This window comes from Lampetra fluviatilis, chromosome 19 (genome assembly GCF_964198595.1).
Source record: "Lampetra fluviatilis chromosome 19, kcLamFluv1.1, whole genome shotgun sequence".
NCBI classification, from domain to species: domain Eukaryota; kingdom Metazoa; phylum Chordata; class Hyperoartia; order Petromyzontiformes; family Petromyzontidae; genus Lampetra; species Lampetra fluviatilis.
The window spans coordinates 1,538,609-1,556,142 of NC_136293.1; the positions used below are offsets into that span (position 1 = coordinate 1,538,609).

The window sequence follows — 17,534 nt, forward strand, 5'->3', positions numbered from 1 at the left end:
TTTTTTCTCTCCCTGCACATTTTTAGAAGCGGCATTGAAAAGAACAATAAGGTAGAATAATAAAACGGAGGGTTGTGTACCTGCCTTTGATTTTACGGTTCGTGGCTAAAGGCTTCATCCTGACCTCATTGCAGCTCTGAAAACCACACGGGTTCGTGAATTATTAGGCAAGAGGATATCCCGGCGGTCAGCACACTGCTTTCCACAATGACCATGTGCTCCGTGAATTACCCCCATAAAGCTTTAGAAAATTGTACGGCCTGCTGTGTAACAGACGTTACATTTGCTGGGTAATGTTATAACAGAAGGCCAGATGAACAATTGGAAAGTTGTGAGTTCACATCCCAGATGGGGGTTGAATCAGCTCATCATGCAAATGAGTACCACTTTGTGAGAAGCCAATAGCGGTTGTTATGGAGACTGCTCCCTGCCAAAGTAATTCCGAATTCGACCACTGCCTCGCAGCTGCTGAATGGACATTCGGTATTTGACCAGGCTTTCATAATTTGCACAAGTATCCCCAATGTGTATATTTGCAATTCTTAAAGATTAATTACAACTCGTGATTCATTTCATCCAGGATGGTTCAGAATACTTTTGCTGGAATTATTTTGGAACACCTTATCTTATACCATTTGTCTGATATATTCCTATACAACTGCTCATAAGATACATAATACGAATACAGCCCAGTATAGGTACAATAATATATGATTATGGATAGGCATACCTTGTAAACTACTGATAGGGCCTCATCCCTAATCCAAGCAAGCCTCATATTCCAGAAAATGTTGAGTGAGAATTTAAGCCCTGCTCACAGCTGAGCTGCAATGTATTATGGATGTTTCCCATGGTGCTGTCCACCCTACACAATATATATATATATCACCCCAATGCATTATGTGACATACAACGCTGAGCTTAATGTCAGTGGTGACAATCTACCGTATGGTCATCCGCTTATGTGGTGAAACCAATCAGCCTTAAGAAGAAATGTTTCAATCCACTCGCTATTGATACCATGTCAGACAATGGGAAATCCTGGTCAAAATAAATCTTACCAAACTCAAAACACATTCTGGAACAATCTTCTATATGTGTGAAAAAACCCAACAGCAACTGCCTTTTGTCACTAATTGGTAGTGACATCACAATAGTGCTTGTGCCAGGCCAAGTGAAAACTCACTAGCAGGTCATGAGACATGTACCATATGTGTTAGCTGGCGGAGCTGACTGGCAGATGCACAACCTGTACTCCTAACTGTGACATCTCACTGTATTAGAGAATCGCTCCCTTATTGTTGTAAGCCTCAGACCTCTGCCCTCCGTTGTTGTTGGAGGGTGACTGCATCCAATTTCCCAGCTGCGCCCTTTACAAGCCTTCTCTACAAAGGCCAATATTGGCCCTGCTGGTACCAGTCACCGGCAAGTCCACTCAGCTCCACATATTCCTCCTGTATCGCATCAGCCCAGCACCTCTCTAGCCAGTGCTCTATCAGTTGAGCCACATCTATACAGCCAAACAGAAGTTGCTTGGGCATGAAGTTGCTGGGCATGCGGGCCACATGACCCAGCCAACGCAGCCTCAACTGCCAGAGGACCTCACAGATGGGACCGCGTCCAGATCTTTCAATGATCTTCGAGCTCCTCTCTGATCAAACCCAGGATGGACTGTAGGCAGGCTGGCCTGAATTATTAAAACCAGCACAGGTGTTACTGTAAAAGACTCTACGTTTTGCAAGAGTAGAAAGCATCAATGTGGCTGAGAAGACGTCGTATTGCGAAGACCGTGAATGACGAAGCCACACGCACACAAGTGCAATCTGTCACGTAGCAACCATTTGCGTGATCTTCGTAATTGCCCTCTTAAGCACGTACTATTGTGCGTATGATGTTTATTTTAAAGGAACGAAATTTTAATTTCGAGCTCTCCATTAACACTTCAAATTGACGGTCTCCGTTTGCTCACCGATCCCTGCACTGAGAATCCACTCTTTAAGGATGTTACCCACGCATGCATGTTGATTGCATACATGCCTCTCACCACGCTCGCAGAAAGCATTCAAAGGCAGAGGAACTATATTTGTATGAGAACAAATCTCTGCATCATGGGATGAAAAAAGAGGGAATTGAATTATTCTTTTATCACACACTGAGAGAACGTGGAGATGTCTGCTGTGCTGAATAGCAGCGTATTCTAGATGGCGTACCCTGAAAGTCGAATAGAGAATGAGCGATGCGGTTGTTGGGCCGCAATGAAAAACTGCCAAGCTCCAAAATGGTGTTCCATTTGACCTAAGTTAATTATTTTTCGTTTTTTTACACGATTACATGCGTAGACCACTGAGAATATTGATTATATTTGCTGGATCAAGTACATTTATGAAGGGAATTATTATACACAAAAGAAATCTCAAAGAGCCATACATTAACATTAAAATTTCATTGAAAATGTATTCAGAAAATATGATGAATGTTACAATTATTCTGTGTTATTCAAATGAATATGAATTGGTATGCATTTTGTTGATATACATTACAGTGATTAGTTCATCAGTCTACCCTCATAATGCAGTGTATCAGCAAAAAATATTCACTCTGGTATAAGCAGAACATTAAATTAAATTAGCACTTTCATGATATGAATGACAATTTAAATAATTACAGTTATTAACTTATTCTGAATTCATCATTCATGATACCAGCAGGTTCCGCGTAGGTGTAACCAGGTAAATCACTGGCTAGAGATAGAACACCTTCTCTTTAACTGTTGCTACAGAATGTGTGGATATCACCCGAGGAATCAAAATCAATACGGGTGTAGTTGGTATCAGTGAGATCCGGAGTTAAAACTCCACACGTGTGAAGAGTGGAAACCGTGAAAACCGTTTCTATTTAGGCTTTTCAAACAATATTCACGTACATGCTGCAACGTGCCACGATTATGAAGTAGACCACATAAAGAAAAAATGAACTATCAACTAAATGAGTTTGTAGCGTGCATTACGTCATCATAGGTGACTTTATTGCGAGAGTAGGTGAATGGTGCAGAGATGAGGTGGGCGGTACATTTGGCATCGGGAAATGAGAAACGAGAGGTGAGTGTCGATTAAAGTTCACAGCTAAAAACGACGCGGAAATAGTGAAGACCTATTTCAAGAAGAAGGAATCTAGGAAACATATTGGTCTGTGGCTGTATTTGTGGCGCTAAAGGTTTGCGTTTCATGTTGCATGCTTTTGATTCTATGCTTCTATGACCTGAACCAACAGTGAAGTTCAATCTCTGCAGGCCCCGCCCCCTTCTTCTTTAGGCCCTGCTCCTTCCTCTTCAATATTTATGCCCCGCCCCTTACTCCATAGGCCCAACCCCCCTGCCTGGTTGGCTCCCACTCTCCATTGTCCATTTCCATATTTTGTCTCTCTGCGCCTTTCCTTTTATAAGGTCCTGCCTTCTTCTTTAGGCCCTGCCTCCTTCTGTTTAGGCCCTGTCCCCTCCGCCAGACACGGGGGTTGGGCTGGTTTTGGTAGCAGTGGGTGGGGGGGTTTAGAAGGGGTGGGAGGCAGTGCGCGTGCAGCAGCAGGGTTGGTAGTGAGCGGGGTTGGGGGTCTGTTTCAGGACAACAACCAAAATAGTTTTTGGAATGATACGGAAATAAATGGACGTGGAGATGCCCAGTCGCGAAATTAAGAATGAGATTGACGATTCAGTGGGGCAAAAGCCCAGACCCGTCAGGGGCTTCTCTGTTCTCATCACTTTTAACGTTGGGAGCGAGTTGCATTTCAACAAAAAGAGAGGGCAAAGCTAAGCCCACAGGACAGGCGATGTCAGAAGTCTTGGTCAGGAGTTCGCTAATTTTAGCCTAACTCTAACCATAAAATCCAAGTATCTAGAGGAGCAAATCTATTCAATGGACGTCACCACTTTGAATTATGCATTAGCTAGCATAATAATTGATAGTGTGTTGAACGTTGATTAAACATGGAGGATAAGTTGTGTGAACCCACAATGGACTTGAGGAGGTCGAGGATAAGTATAATAAGAGACACAGAGGCTCAACTGAAGATGGAATACACGGGACTATTTAATTCAATTAGGAAACTAATGAGATAAATAAAAGTCTGGTCTTGCTTACTAGGCATTTACAAGAAATATGCTATCCCTCAATCATGGAATAATGCCTCAATCTCTATTATATTCAAAAGGGAGACAAGACTAACTTTCAGAACCACAGACCCAGTAGCCTCTCACCGCATGTGTATACATCCCTCACAAAGGTCACTGGGAACAGAATAATTTTAAATGTTGACGCAAACCAAACACGGGGAGCGAGCAGGGATTCGCAAAGGTTTCCCCACCCAAACTCTCACTCAGATCCTGGAAAAGACCAATGCATTTCAATTACTATTGAGCCTGCCCTTTGTAGTCGATGAAAAAGCATTCAATTCGGTAGACATTTTGATGCAGTCGTCCAAGCTATCACAAGCCAAGGTGCAAATAAGGCCATTTAGGAGGAATACAAATATATATATAAAATATATAACAGCCACACTGTACCAACATAGGTATTCAAATGTAAGTCAGACAAGGTGATGCGCGTTCGCCCAAAGTAATTCACGCAGATATTTGGCGATATTTTCCAAAAATTAGATTGTAAAGATGAAGATGTTAATATGAATGGAAAAAAAATATTAACCATCGCAGGTTTGCAATGACAGTATTTTGTGGCACAACGGGAATACAGTAGAATATGACTAACTAGGTTATTGAAGACTGACCAAGTGCAAAACGTTTGAATACACATGCAAATTAGAGCGGATAAGAGCTGAACTTAATAATGAAAAGCAGTGTAGAAATGTGTCTGAAGAGGAATGTATTTACTCGGTGTACATACTACCTGCGATTATATGGATCCACAACATGAACACTGGCAAAGACGATGAAACGAAAAATGTCAAAAGGGTACGAAGAAGCATGGAAAGACGCATGCTTGGGATTACATCGAGATAGATAAGAGACAATACACCGGCTAATGGAATAATTGTGACTGTAAAAAAAGAAGCGAATGGGCTTGAGCAGGACACGTCACTAGATTAGCACAGTTGGTGTGAAATAAGTTGAACATACATGCATATATATTATGGCTAGTAATCTAGTCTAATGATGGAATGGCAGCCAAAGGAGAGAACGTGCCCAATAGGCTACGGCCGCCGCAGAGATGGAGCGATGAGATCGGTCCTTGTGTACGTGCTGGGTGGATTATTGCATCGCAGAAGCGTGAGATATGGTGGCGACTTCAGGAGGCCTTTTTTCCAGCATTGGATCGACAATAAATGATGATGATAATGATCATGCAAGTTAATCATGTGATTTAGCTATCCAGGACAGCCTCGCCGATGTTCTACTGTGAGGCCAATTTAATTTCCAGCTGTGCTTTGCATATGGAAATCGGAAGAAAAAAATACACCCTACCCATATGAGACAATTGCACGATCCTATTTGCTACACTACCATCTCCTGGCCACCTTGCAACACAGTGAATGCATTAGTCGAGTAATCGTATGTTATCTGCCAAACATATGTTATGTACCAATCGTATGTTATCTACCAAACGCATGTTATCTACCAATCGCATATCTACCAAACATGTTATCTGCCAAACCTATGTTATCTGCCAAATGCATGTTCTCTACCAATCGTATCTTATCTAAAAAAAGTATGTTACCTACCAATCGAATATTATCTAACAATCGTATGTTATCAACCGATTGTATGTTATCTACCAAATGTATGCTATCACCCAACCCACGCTTCCAAAGCTATGGATTGAGGTCACACAACAATATCGATGTTGATAATTGGTTCTTTACCCTTCTATCTGGCAACAAAACTGACACCTTTTTACAAGGAGTCATGTTTGCATAGACCGCAATACCTGCAGTCATAATACAAACAAAAGAACATAACTCTGATAATGTGCACTGTCCTTAAAGTTGATTGATCCACACCCGAGACAGCTTTCCTTAGAGCCTAGTCTCATATGGGTTGGACCAGATGACGCCAAAAGGCGCACAACTCAAAGACAATGCACCATCAGAGTATGAGAGCTCGGGGCAAGCATGCCCCGAGCTCTCATACTCTGATGGTGCATTGAAGGGTAAAGAACCAATTATCATATTTTTTACTGGCAAATGAGGTTCCCATAATATCGATGTTGTGGTTTAAGTATAAACGAGTACTGTACATTCCATTGAGTTCCCCTGAAGACCACCAGATAAGTTCAGTGGAGCCCCACACGGGACCTCACCGGTCCCTCTTCTTACCCTCTCATGGTTTCCTCCTTCGAAAGCGATGGTAGTGAAAACCTTTTCTTATTTAATTTAAACTGAAAGACATTTGAAAACAATCCCGTTACATTCCTGCCAAGTGATCGTGAAGCAGAGGTCAACTGAATTGTTGTGGGCACTTTTTATTTCTGTTGGCCAACGGCCAGATCCAAACAGCCAGATCAAAACAGCCAGATCCAAGCAGCTAGATCGAAAGATCCAGATCCAAGCAACCAGATCCAAACAACCAGATCAAAGCAGCCAGATTCAAAAAGCCAGATACAAACATCCAGATCCAAGAAGACAGATCCAAAGAGCGAGATCCTCAGAGCCAGATCCTCAGAGCCAGATTCAGACAGCCAGATCCAAACAGCCAGATTGAAACAACCAGATCCAAGCAGCCAGATCCAAACATCAAGATCCAAACAGCCAGATCTAAGCAGCCAGATAAAAATGTCCAGAACAAAACAGCCAGATTCAAACAGCCAGATCCAAAAAGCCAGATCCAAACATCAATATCCAAACATCCAGATCCAAGCAGCCAGATCCAAACAGTCAGATCCAAACTGCCAGATTCAGATCAAGTTGAACACGTAGGCTTTCACAACCAGTATTATTCATAATAAAGGTTTTTGGGATAGATCACCACAACCCAGCCAACGACAGCCAGATCCAAATAATGACAATCCAGCCAAAGACAGCCAGATTAAAAAACACACAATGCAGCCAACAACAGCCGGATCCAAACAGCAACAATCCAGCCAACGACAGCCAGACCCAAAAAGCCACAATCCAGCTAATGACAGTCAGATCCAAACAACGACCATCCAGCTAACGACAGCCAGATCCAAACAGCCACAATCCATATTATGGAATCTTTTGGTAAAGTCACGTAGAAGAGAAATAATAAATAATAATAAAAATTCTCACGACGTTTCGGCCACAACACAAGTAGCCATCCTCAGGTGAAGAACAGAGCTGTCGGAAAGACAGCTTCCTAATGAACATTGCTAGGCTTGGCAGCGTATTTTAAGCTGGATGGGAGGAGCAGAGCGCCTTGACAAAGACGTTTACATATCAACAGAGGAATTTAGAATGTTGATGCTAAATAACTGCATCTACCCTACGGCCATACAATAAACCGATGTGAAAAAACTAAGTATAAACTACATCAATATAATCAATGTACTCAATATACTCCCCAATAAGCTGAGCTACTAACAGTAAGTCATTATTACACTTCTATGTCGCAAAAAATATAATATGCCTCCAATTAAACGTTTTTCTACATCACACGACTATACCCCGTACTATACACTGCCATAGACAAACCCCAACATTGAATTATACACTGCGTTACTATACACAACCCTATACCTTAGACTATACATTGTAATATTACACTGTATTATTCTACAAACTCTACTGTATACCACACTGCTGTATATTCACTATACCATTATGATACTATATATTACCTTATACATTATATTAAACATTACACTATTATTCTATTGATTATTATACAATTTGCTGTACACCATACCATTGACCATCGCTTGAAAGGTACTGAGAGGAAGCAAATACATATGTAATGGGAGAGTGGTAGCAGTAAACTTGTAGCGAATGGACTGCGGTCTGAAAGTCAGCGTAAACGTGAACACAATAAATCAAGACCCGAAATGGTTTATCACGTCCTTCCAATGATTGCTGAGCCAGAATCCATCTTCTCAGTTGAAATTGTCTCTGTGTTTGTATATGTGGATGGCTTCATGAACGAATCTCTCATGGTAGCCGGATGGCCACTCTGTCTACAGGAAAGCTACCCATACGAATGCTTACCTAAAACCGGATTTCCACCACCATCCATCCCAGAACAATTCCCTCATCAAGACCCTACACCATAGAGCCCAATGCATCTACGACCAGGAACACATTGCCAGTGAATTCAAGCATGTACACCAAGCTCTCAAGGCTAATGGTTACTCTGACTACACAATCCGCAAAGCCATCACTCCAACCATGAAGAAGGATCCTCTTGAGGAGCCATTCAAAACTATCACCTTATCCTACATTGCGGGGGGTCACACAAAATATCTCCAAAATCCTGAATAAACACAAGATGCAGGTCCGATTCAACTCAGTACATAAAATCTGTGATCCGGTCCCATCTGTAAAATATGTGGTTCCAGACATACAGTACCCTGGCGTCTACAAACTAAGTTGCCTCTGTGGTAGCAGTTACATTGGATAAACCAAGCGACATGCCTCGGACCGCATCCGTGAACATAAAGCACACCTGAAACACGGTAGGACAAACACCTCAGCCGTAGCAGACCATTGTTATAATTCAGTGGGCTCACATGACATTGCCTTCTCCAAGACGGAGGTTCTCTGCAAGCCATCCGGCTACCATGAGAGATTCGTTCATGAGGCCATCCACATATACAAACACAGAGACAATTTCAACCGAGAAGATGGATTCTGGCTCAGCAATCATTGGAAGGATGTGATAAACCATTTCGGGTCTTGATTGATTATGTTCACGTTTACGGTGACTTTCAGACCGCAGTCCATTCACTACAAGTTTACTGCTACCACTCTCCCATTACATATTTATTTGCTTCCTCTTAGTACCTTTCCCGCGAAGGTCAATGGTATGGTGTACAGCAAATTGTATAATAATCAATAGAATAATATTGTAATGTTTAATATAATAATAATAAATAGAATACTAGTGTAATGTTTAATATAATGTATGAGGTAATATATAGTATCGTAATGGTATAGTGAATATACAGAAGTGTGGTATACAGTAGGGTTTGTCGAATAATACATAGTGTAATATTACAATGTATAGTCTAAGGTATAGGGTAGTGTGTAGGAACGCAGTGTATAATTAAATTTTGGGGTTAGTCTATGGCAGTGTATAGTACGGGGTATAGTCGTGTGATGTATAAGCAAGTTTAGTTGGAGGCATATTATATTTTTTGCGACATAGAAGTGTAATGTATAATGACTTATTGTTAGTAGCTCAGCTTGTTGGAGAATATATTGAGTACATTGATTATATTGATGTAGTTTATACTTAGTTTTTCACGTCGGTTTATTTTATGGTAGTAGGGTAGAAGCAGTTCTTTAGCGTCAATATGCTAAATCCCTCTGTTTATATGTAAACTCCTTTGTTAAGGCGTTCTGCTCCTCCCACCCAGCTTAAAATACGCTGCCAAGCTTAGCTGTGTTGATTAGGAACCTGTCTTTCCGACAGATCTGTTCTTCACCTGAGGACGGCTGCTTGTTTTGTGGCCGAAACATCGTGAGAATTTTTTTTTATTATTTCCCTTCTACGTGACTTTACCGAAAAATCCAAGAACATGAATCCCTGCAGTCACGAAAGCTTTAAGTCGAAATTTAGCCACAATCCAGCCAACGACAGCCAGATACAAACAGCCACAATCCAGCTAACGACAGCCAGATCCAAACAACCACAATCCAGGTAATCACAGTCAAATCTCAACAGCCAGAATCCAGCTAATTATAGTCAGATCCAAACAACCACATTCCAGCCAACGACAGGCAGATCCATACAGCCACAATCCAGCTAATCATAGTCAGATTCAAACAGCCACAATCCAGGTAATCACAGTCAGATCCAAACAACCACAATCCAGCTAATGTTAGTCAGATCCAAACAACCACAATCCAGGTAATTGCAGTCAAATCCGAACAGCCACAATCCAGCTAATGATAGTCAGATCTAAATACCCACAATCCAGCTAATGACATCACTGCATTAATGAGATATCTTGTTAGACCTGAGAAACGATTTGAAACAAGGTTATAAGGCCAATAAACCTCGATAGTCTCACCATAGCCATCAATGACTGAAGACATAAACTATTTCAGTGCTGTATATTCTGTGAGTATCTACTTATGCAATGTTCAATCTCGAAACAATTTGCATTTTGTCTGGCCACAAAAAGAGCAATTTTCGTTGCACAGAAAGATTAGACACTGGGTGACGGTGGTTGATGGTTTTTCTATAACACCTCAATGAGACGTGCATTTGCATTGCTGTAGGAGGATGCACAATGAATAAGTAATATTTAAAAATACTTTTTTAAAACACGCTTTAATACAATGTACCGTACTAGTAATGGCAAAACTCCACGACTCCAGGAAGTGGCCCCGAAGCTTGCCATAACGTAAGGGACCGTGGTGATTTACGTCAGTTGAGCGTGGACAATTAGACCCAAGCCGAAACATAACATATAAAAATATCGTTGAATTTTTTATTTCAATGATAGAATATAGTATTGTCATCAGTATGGCATAAGTATACCAAGGTTGCAGTTGATAGCACATTGAAAAGTGGGTTAAAACAGAGTTACAAGATTTGAGGATACGACAACAACAACAGACAGAGTGAGTTAATAGAAAGCGTGTAAAAGATTGTAAAAAATGTTTTATGATAGAATAGAGTATTGTCATCAGAAAGACATAAGTATACGAAGTTTGCAGTCGATACCACATTGGGAAGTGGGTTAAAATTGAGTTACAAGATTTGAGGATACGACACCAACAACAGACAGAGTGAGTTAAATAAAAGCGTGTAAAAACACTGGACTCTACACAGATTCAAATGTCACAACTAAAATATACGGTTGTTGGCATGCAACACAAATGGACGTAAAACATGTTATGCATTTCCGGCTGCTCTGCTATGAACACAACCTCAATGCCTACAGTTTGATGCTACAGCACTGGTGCCACTCAAGGTCGCATATGCCGTGCCTACAGGTGGCCCTTCTGCGAGCAGACGGGCCTCCAGAAGCCGGAGCTCCCGACTGTACAGAGGGTAAATCGTCCAGTTCTTCCACGCGTGGGAAAAACGTCATAGAAGGGTTGGGAATAGTTGCATGTTTGCCATAGCCACACGAGTCCTGCCGATCACGGCTTTTGGCTAACCAGCAAACAAAGACGGTCACCGCGTCGCGCGCCTTCAGATGCGCCTCTGCGGCCGTCTGCAACGCTCTTCCTTCCGATATTAGGAAGCCAAAGGTGAATGCACTTTTAAATCTAAATTGAAAAGTAATTTATTTAAGAATTACGTTTTGTGTTTCGTTTGTTGTCCTTCCCCCGCACCTCCGATTAGCACGGTTGGCTAAGAACGGTTCGAAAGAAGTTCAACACACATACATGAACAACTGTATACTGCTGGGTGGAAAGAGGAAGCGACATTTTATTTTTAAACCTGTCCCCTCCTCCTTCTGCCCTCTCTCTCTCTATCCTCTTAATTAAGTTCTTACTTCCTTATCTTCCGTTTCCCACATACATGTACAGATATCCCGCTCGCGGTCCCCACTTGGGTGGGGCAGTGAGCCCAATCCCCTCCCTCATCTAAACCCAGGAGCACAGAGTTCAGCACCTATGTCCGCGGAACTTCTGTACCCCCTCCCTGCGGCGTCACGGTTTGTGCTCTGTACCGGGATCTTATTGAAACACAGACTGTTCTCCTATAACGCGGTGGTAGTTGCGTTCCTGAAGAACACCGAGTTATGGAACAATTGGGGTAAAAATGTAGGTTAAAGCGCAGTCCGCGATAGCACGTAAGATGCGTACGCAGGCTGAATAAAGACTGATGTCCGTGGGTGGCATCTATAAGCATCCAGCAGCATCCCGCCTTGAGTGATGGTACGCCAAGGCAGCCACATAACTCGCGTGACGTGGTTCTATTCACTCGATCGCCTTATATTCCATTCGCATCCGCGTTATATGTATTTAAAAAAAAATGTTCCCCCTAACACATTCATTACGTTATATCCAATTCGCGTTATGAAAACTACACTTGGCGTTATAGGAGAAGAGACTGCATAGCAAAAACAATGAACAAAAACCCGTCTATTGTTTCAACTGCCGTGCCGGGTGACATCTGGATTGCGAGTCCAGCGTGCTAACCGTTGCAATATAGCAGTATCACAGGTGCAATGCGTGATAACGTTTCTGTACAATCTGTAAGAATACTTTAGCGTACTGCCCAGCCAAGTAATTCTAACGACGTAATAGCCACCTGAGTTCCAATCTCTTGATAGAGAGACCAATACCATCACAGCTGCACTAAGAGCACGGGAGTCCATTTGTTATATATCTGCTTTACAGTGTATTACGAGCAGTGCTTGATTTCAGCCGGAACAGTGCGCAATGCTGTTCAGGGAATTACTTGCGGCAGCCACATCCATCTCAACTAATTTCGTCCCCTTGATAAACCAATTCATTGATACAGTATAGGGAACACTGCTAAAGGATTATTACGGATAGATGGGCCTTGTATCCAGAAACCCTGACTTCAAGCTACCATTGCAGTGTTCTGGAAAATATTGAGTGAGAAATTAAGTGCTGATTACAAGTTATGCGCAACACGTTACTGTAATTAGTTACTGGTAATCCCATATTATCGCAGTGTGCAGTAGACTACTTATGACATACACATTTGTTAAAGTTATGCAGCCCCATATGTTTTTTTTGTTACCGCAAAGGCCACATTGTTATTGACGAACATGCTGAGCTATCGTAAATGAGGACTGCACAAGGGAGTGTAGAAGTCAAACCCGTAAACCATTTGATGCCGAGTGGCTCATTGGCAAAATGCGGATCACTGACCTGGCTATTCTGCCAACCCAAAAGTGATTGCATTCCGGTTGGATCACAATGCATTGGGGAGTGTTGATATTTTAAAAATATTGACTCCAGTAGGCCATGGTCATCCCATTAGCTTTTGAATAAATCTTGTCCCCTTGAATTATCGGTGTTGCTCGAGCAATCTCGCCAATATCTGGAACCCAGTTCCCTTGCATCTGATTTACATGCGGACATCACAGGCACTTTACGAAAAACAGCTGCGTGAAGTTTCGTGCCACGATTTACATTGGGCTCCGAGTAAATCAGCCATGGCGGAATGGATTAACGTGGCAATGTCGTGGAAAGAATGCGACTCGCGTCACGATTCACGTGACAGTGACTCACACAGCTTCTGTTTCCTCTCGTCCAATATCGAACGTTGCTGCCTTTTCATTTTTTTAGAGGAAATATTCTCAGGAGCCGACGTCTTTCTGTCGAAAGCCCTCTTTGCATCACGGGGTCCCCCCCTTAGCGCGTGTGTGTCCCGTGGATGGCTGTGGCATCGCAGCCCGGCATGCACGATCCCCATGCCGCTTGGCACGAGTGGTGACCACGACGATGTACGTATGTGCGCACGTTGAACTTTTTTCGCACCGTACCTGAGCCAACCATGCTAATCGGAGGTGCCGGAATGGGGGGAAGCAGGGAAGGACATCGAACTAAAACACGAGAAGTTCGAAAGAAGTGACTTTACAATCCGACGCATGATCACCAGGGCGCTGGGCGAGTCGCATCATAAGCGGACACCCGCTGCGGTCGGCAGTGGCGCGGTTCTCACGGGTTGAACTCACCGCACCAGGGGGCCTCGATGAACTTCAGAGCGACTTGGCAGAAACGCGGTCTCCTCATTTCTCCCCACCGCTGTGCTTCAGTGCCACCTACCTTTACAAAATGCAACGGTCACGCGAGCGAAGCCGCATCTGTTGAATGCTTGGGCTGCTGCCCAATTCAGGTGCCCGTTGTTATTGTTGTTATGATGAACACAGCCAGGCAACTAGAGATGTCGTCTTCTCCTCAAACGTGCAGCATACACGGCACACTACTCGTCCAGTGCACCACGCAACGTTAAAATAACCAGGTGTGCATCGATCATCATTTCACTCAACCGATGTGATGAGATTATGCATTTAGACAAATATTATATATATGGAAATGACTTGCCTTTCTGTGCTTAGCAGTCGTCACCACCCATGACTGCTGCAATAGGTACAGCACTGGGAGAACAGTCAATGGTGGTAACTATATGATGGGCTTCAGCTGAAGAGGTATTTGAAAGTAAATCCGCGACAAAAATGCCATGGACGTCTGAATGTGAAGTTCCTCTACACGCGGGGACTGCGAAGTCAATGTCCTCCTATTTGAACACACACACACACACCTCTCATACGTAGGCACGTATACAATTGAGCCCATAAATCCCTCCGCGGTATCTAAACTGATACAGCAATGCGGAAAGTCAACGGTGGTGGTTGTCTTGAAAGAAATAACTGTCCCCGCCATTGGAATGTGGAATTGCCTCCACTCGCGTTGGAGCCTCCAAGAACCGCACTCTGCTGCATGCAGGTGCCCAACACTATAAAGATCCCCATGTAGGCTTAACAGACTGTTGGGGCAAGTGCTGTTAAGCGAGTGCCTATGACGGCCGGCACAGCACAGGAGGGAGTGGGTGTTGCCATCAAGCACACACCACACCAGCACACACCGCACCAACTCATTTGAGACTTAGTCGCCCCTAGAGAAAGCCCAGGACCGGTTCAGATAATTCGCCACTGGTGCTGGCTGTGAGCGGGAATCGACAAAGATCCCCCTGTTAAGGAGTGAGACACTGTGTCGAGGCAGGTGCTGTCATTGAGTAGCACATATATTCGCCGGCGAGGCACACGAGGGGGTGGGCGGGTGGCCAGACACAGTGTTGCACAATAACTAGTCAAGTCTACGGCTAAACACGACAGGAGAGAAGTACTGTCGTGTATTGCACAAGTACTGTCTGAGCAGGTTGAGACGTAGAGTGCACAACGTTGTATACCGTACGACCATAACTCAAACGACTCTCCCCCCCCCTCTCCCACGAGGCATCACCATCATCATGCCGTGTGAGTCCGTCAGTCGTGAGGTCGCAATCGGCTCTACGGGCTAGCCCCGGCGCGCGCACGGCCCGCGCACGACGACAGATGGCGACACGAGGCAGCCCGCGAGATCGCAGAGCAGCAGCAACGGCCAACACGGAGAGTACGTGTCACACCCATTACACACTCACACCCATCACACACACACCCATCACACACACACACACCCATCACACACACACATCACACACACCCATCACAAACACACACCCACCACACACACACATCACACACACCCATCATACAAACACACACATCACACACACCCATCACACACACACCACACACACACCACACACACCCATCACACACACCCATCACACACATCACACACACACACCCATCACACACACACCGATCACCGACACACCCATCAAACACACCGATCACCGTCACACCCATCACACACACACAACCATCACACACACACCCATCACACACACACACCAATCACACACACACCCATCACCGTCACACCCATCACACACACACTCCCATCATACATACACACACCCATCATACACACACCGATCACCGACACAACCATCAAACACACTCATCACCGTCACACCCATCACACACACACACTCATTACACACACACCGATCACCGTCACACCCATCACACACACCCTGTCTGGCACACACGCCTCCATCACACACACCCATCACACGCGAACCCTCATCACACATACCCACACCTCCGATTCGCACGGTTGGCTGCGTACCGTGCGAAAGAAGTTCAACATACATACCTACATACACAAGCACCCCCATCACACGCCCCTGCACATCACACACCCATGACACACACCCATCACACATACCTCCATCACACACATCAACCATCACCACAACCCCGCCTGTCACACACACTTCCCAATCACACACATCACCATCACACACACAACTATCACACACACAACTATCAAACACACACACCAACATCACACACGTCTATTAAACACATCACCATCACATAGACAAATACACCCCCATTACACACACCCCCTTCACACCCCCCCCCCTCCATAACGCACACACCATACGACCCATCACACAGACCCTAATCACACAAAGATGCAGATCCCTCATGTAACTTTAACCAATCGTTGGAGACAGTGGTATTAGCCAGCACATATGAAGGCCGACACGGCCGCATTTGTCTCCCCAGTTATGATGTTTACATATCGCGCCGGGTACTCATTTAGGGCTGAGTCGGCCTACGGGAGGCCCTGAATCGGTTCAAATATTCGTCACTGTTATTGGTTGTGAGTGGGAATCGAACTCGGCTTTTCTCCGCTAACCATCACACGGACATCCACAAACCCCGTCGGGAACTTCGCACACGGCCCTGCTGATAACGAGAGCTGTGAGATCTCAGTGTTGGGGGCGGTTGCGGTTAGAGCAACGCAATAAATGTGCTTGTAAAAAAAAGAACGGTCTATTAAGACTTTTCCATCAAACAAAATCACATCCATCATCTGTGTCAGCACTTACTCCCCTGGCATCAGTTACTGTGTCACTTAGCAGTCAGCGCCTGACTCTAGAAGGCCTACATTGACCCGAAGAAAGGCGGCCTTGATCCAACACAAGATACATTGGCCAGCGCCAGGGGTCACTGTGCAAAGTCCACAGTGGCTATGGTGAGTAGACGTCGGTTCTTACCATAGGAACGAGGAAATTCCATCACTGGCTGAGCGCTGTGTCGCCTGCTCACACTTGGGAAAGGGGGCACTTTGGATGTGTCGCGTGTGTATGTGTGTGTGCATAAAGTATCTCACAGCCAACACCAGTGATGATTATCTTATCCGGTGATGGGCCTCCTCTAGCTCGACTCAGCCTCAACAGAGTATCTAGTGCAGTATGTAAACATCGTCACTGCGGTGCTGGCCACCCACTCCCCTGTGTACCGTGCCGGCTTTCATAGGGGCTCGCTAACATCACTTGCCCCAACAGTCTGTTAAGGCTTAACGGGCAGTTTTTGTTGTGCGTCGAGTGTCTACTGCAACGTGGTCGTGTACGTGTCGGAGTGCACCGTCGGTGAAGGCCAGACCAATACAAGAGTAAGTTACGAGCCAGCCAAGTGTATGTTTTGCAGAGGAAACAATGCAAATCCGATCATGAGTTTCACTTCATTGTAATTATGGAACAGTATTGGCATTTTTGTTGTAACAGATATAATTATAAAACATTTTTACATCATGACACGATATTGGTAACGTTTGTTAAAAAACACTCATGATTGTATTTTTAAATAACCGATTTTAATGATGAATGGCTTATACTCACGATTTTCAATGTATATACAAGTCTCATTGAGACAGCAATATTCTTTGGGGAGGGTCCTATAATTTACATAGGAACGCCCTTTATGTCTCTATGCAGTCCTCGCTTAGGTTTGAGA

At 44.1% G+C, this 17,534-nt stretch overlaps 1 protein-coding gene across 3 annotated transcripts in view; it reads right to left on the reverse strand.

Moving 5' to 3' along the window:
* The window catches only part of LOC144937540 (gamma-aminobutyric acid receptor subunit beta-3-like), a 272,017-nt gene that overhangs the window by 249,727 nt on the left and 4,756 nt on the right, over window positions 1-17,534 (reverse strand). The gene's annotated exons all lie outside the window — the stretch shown is intronic.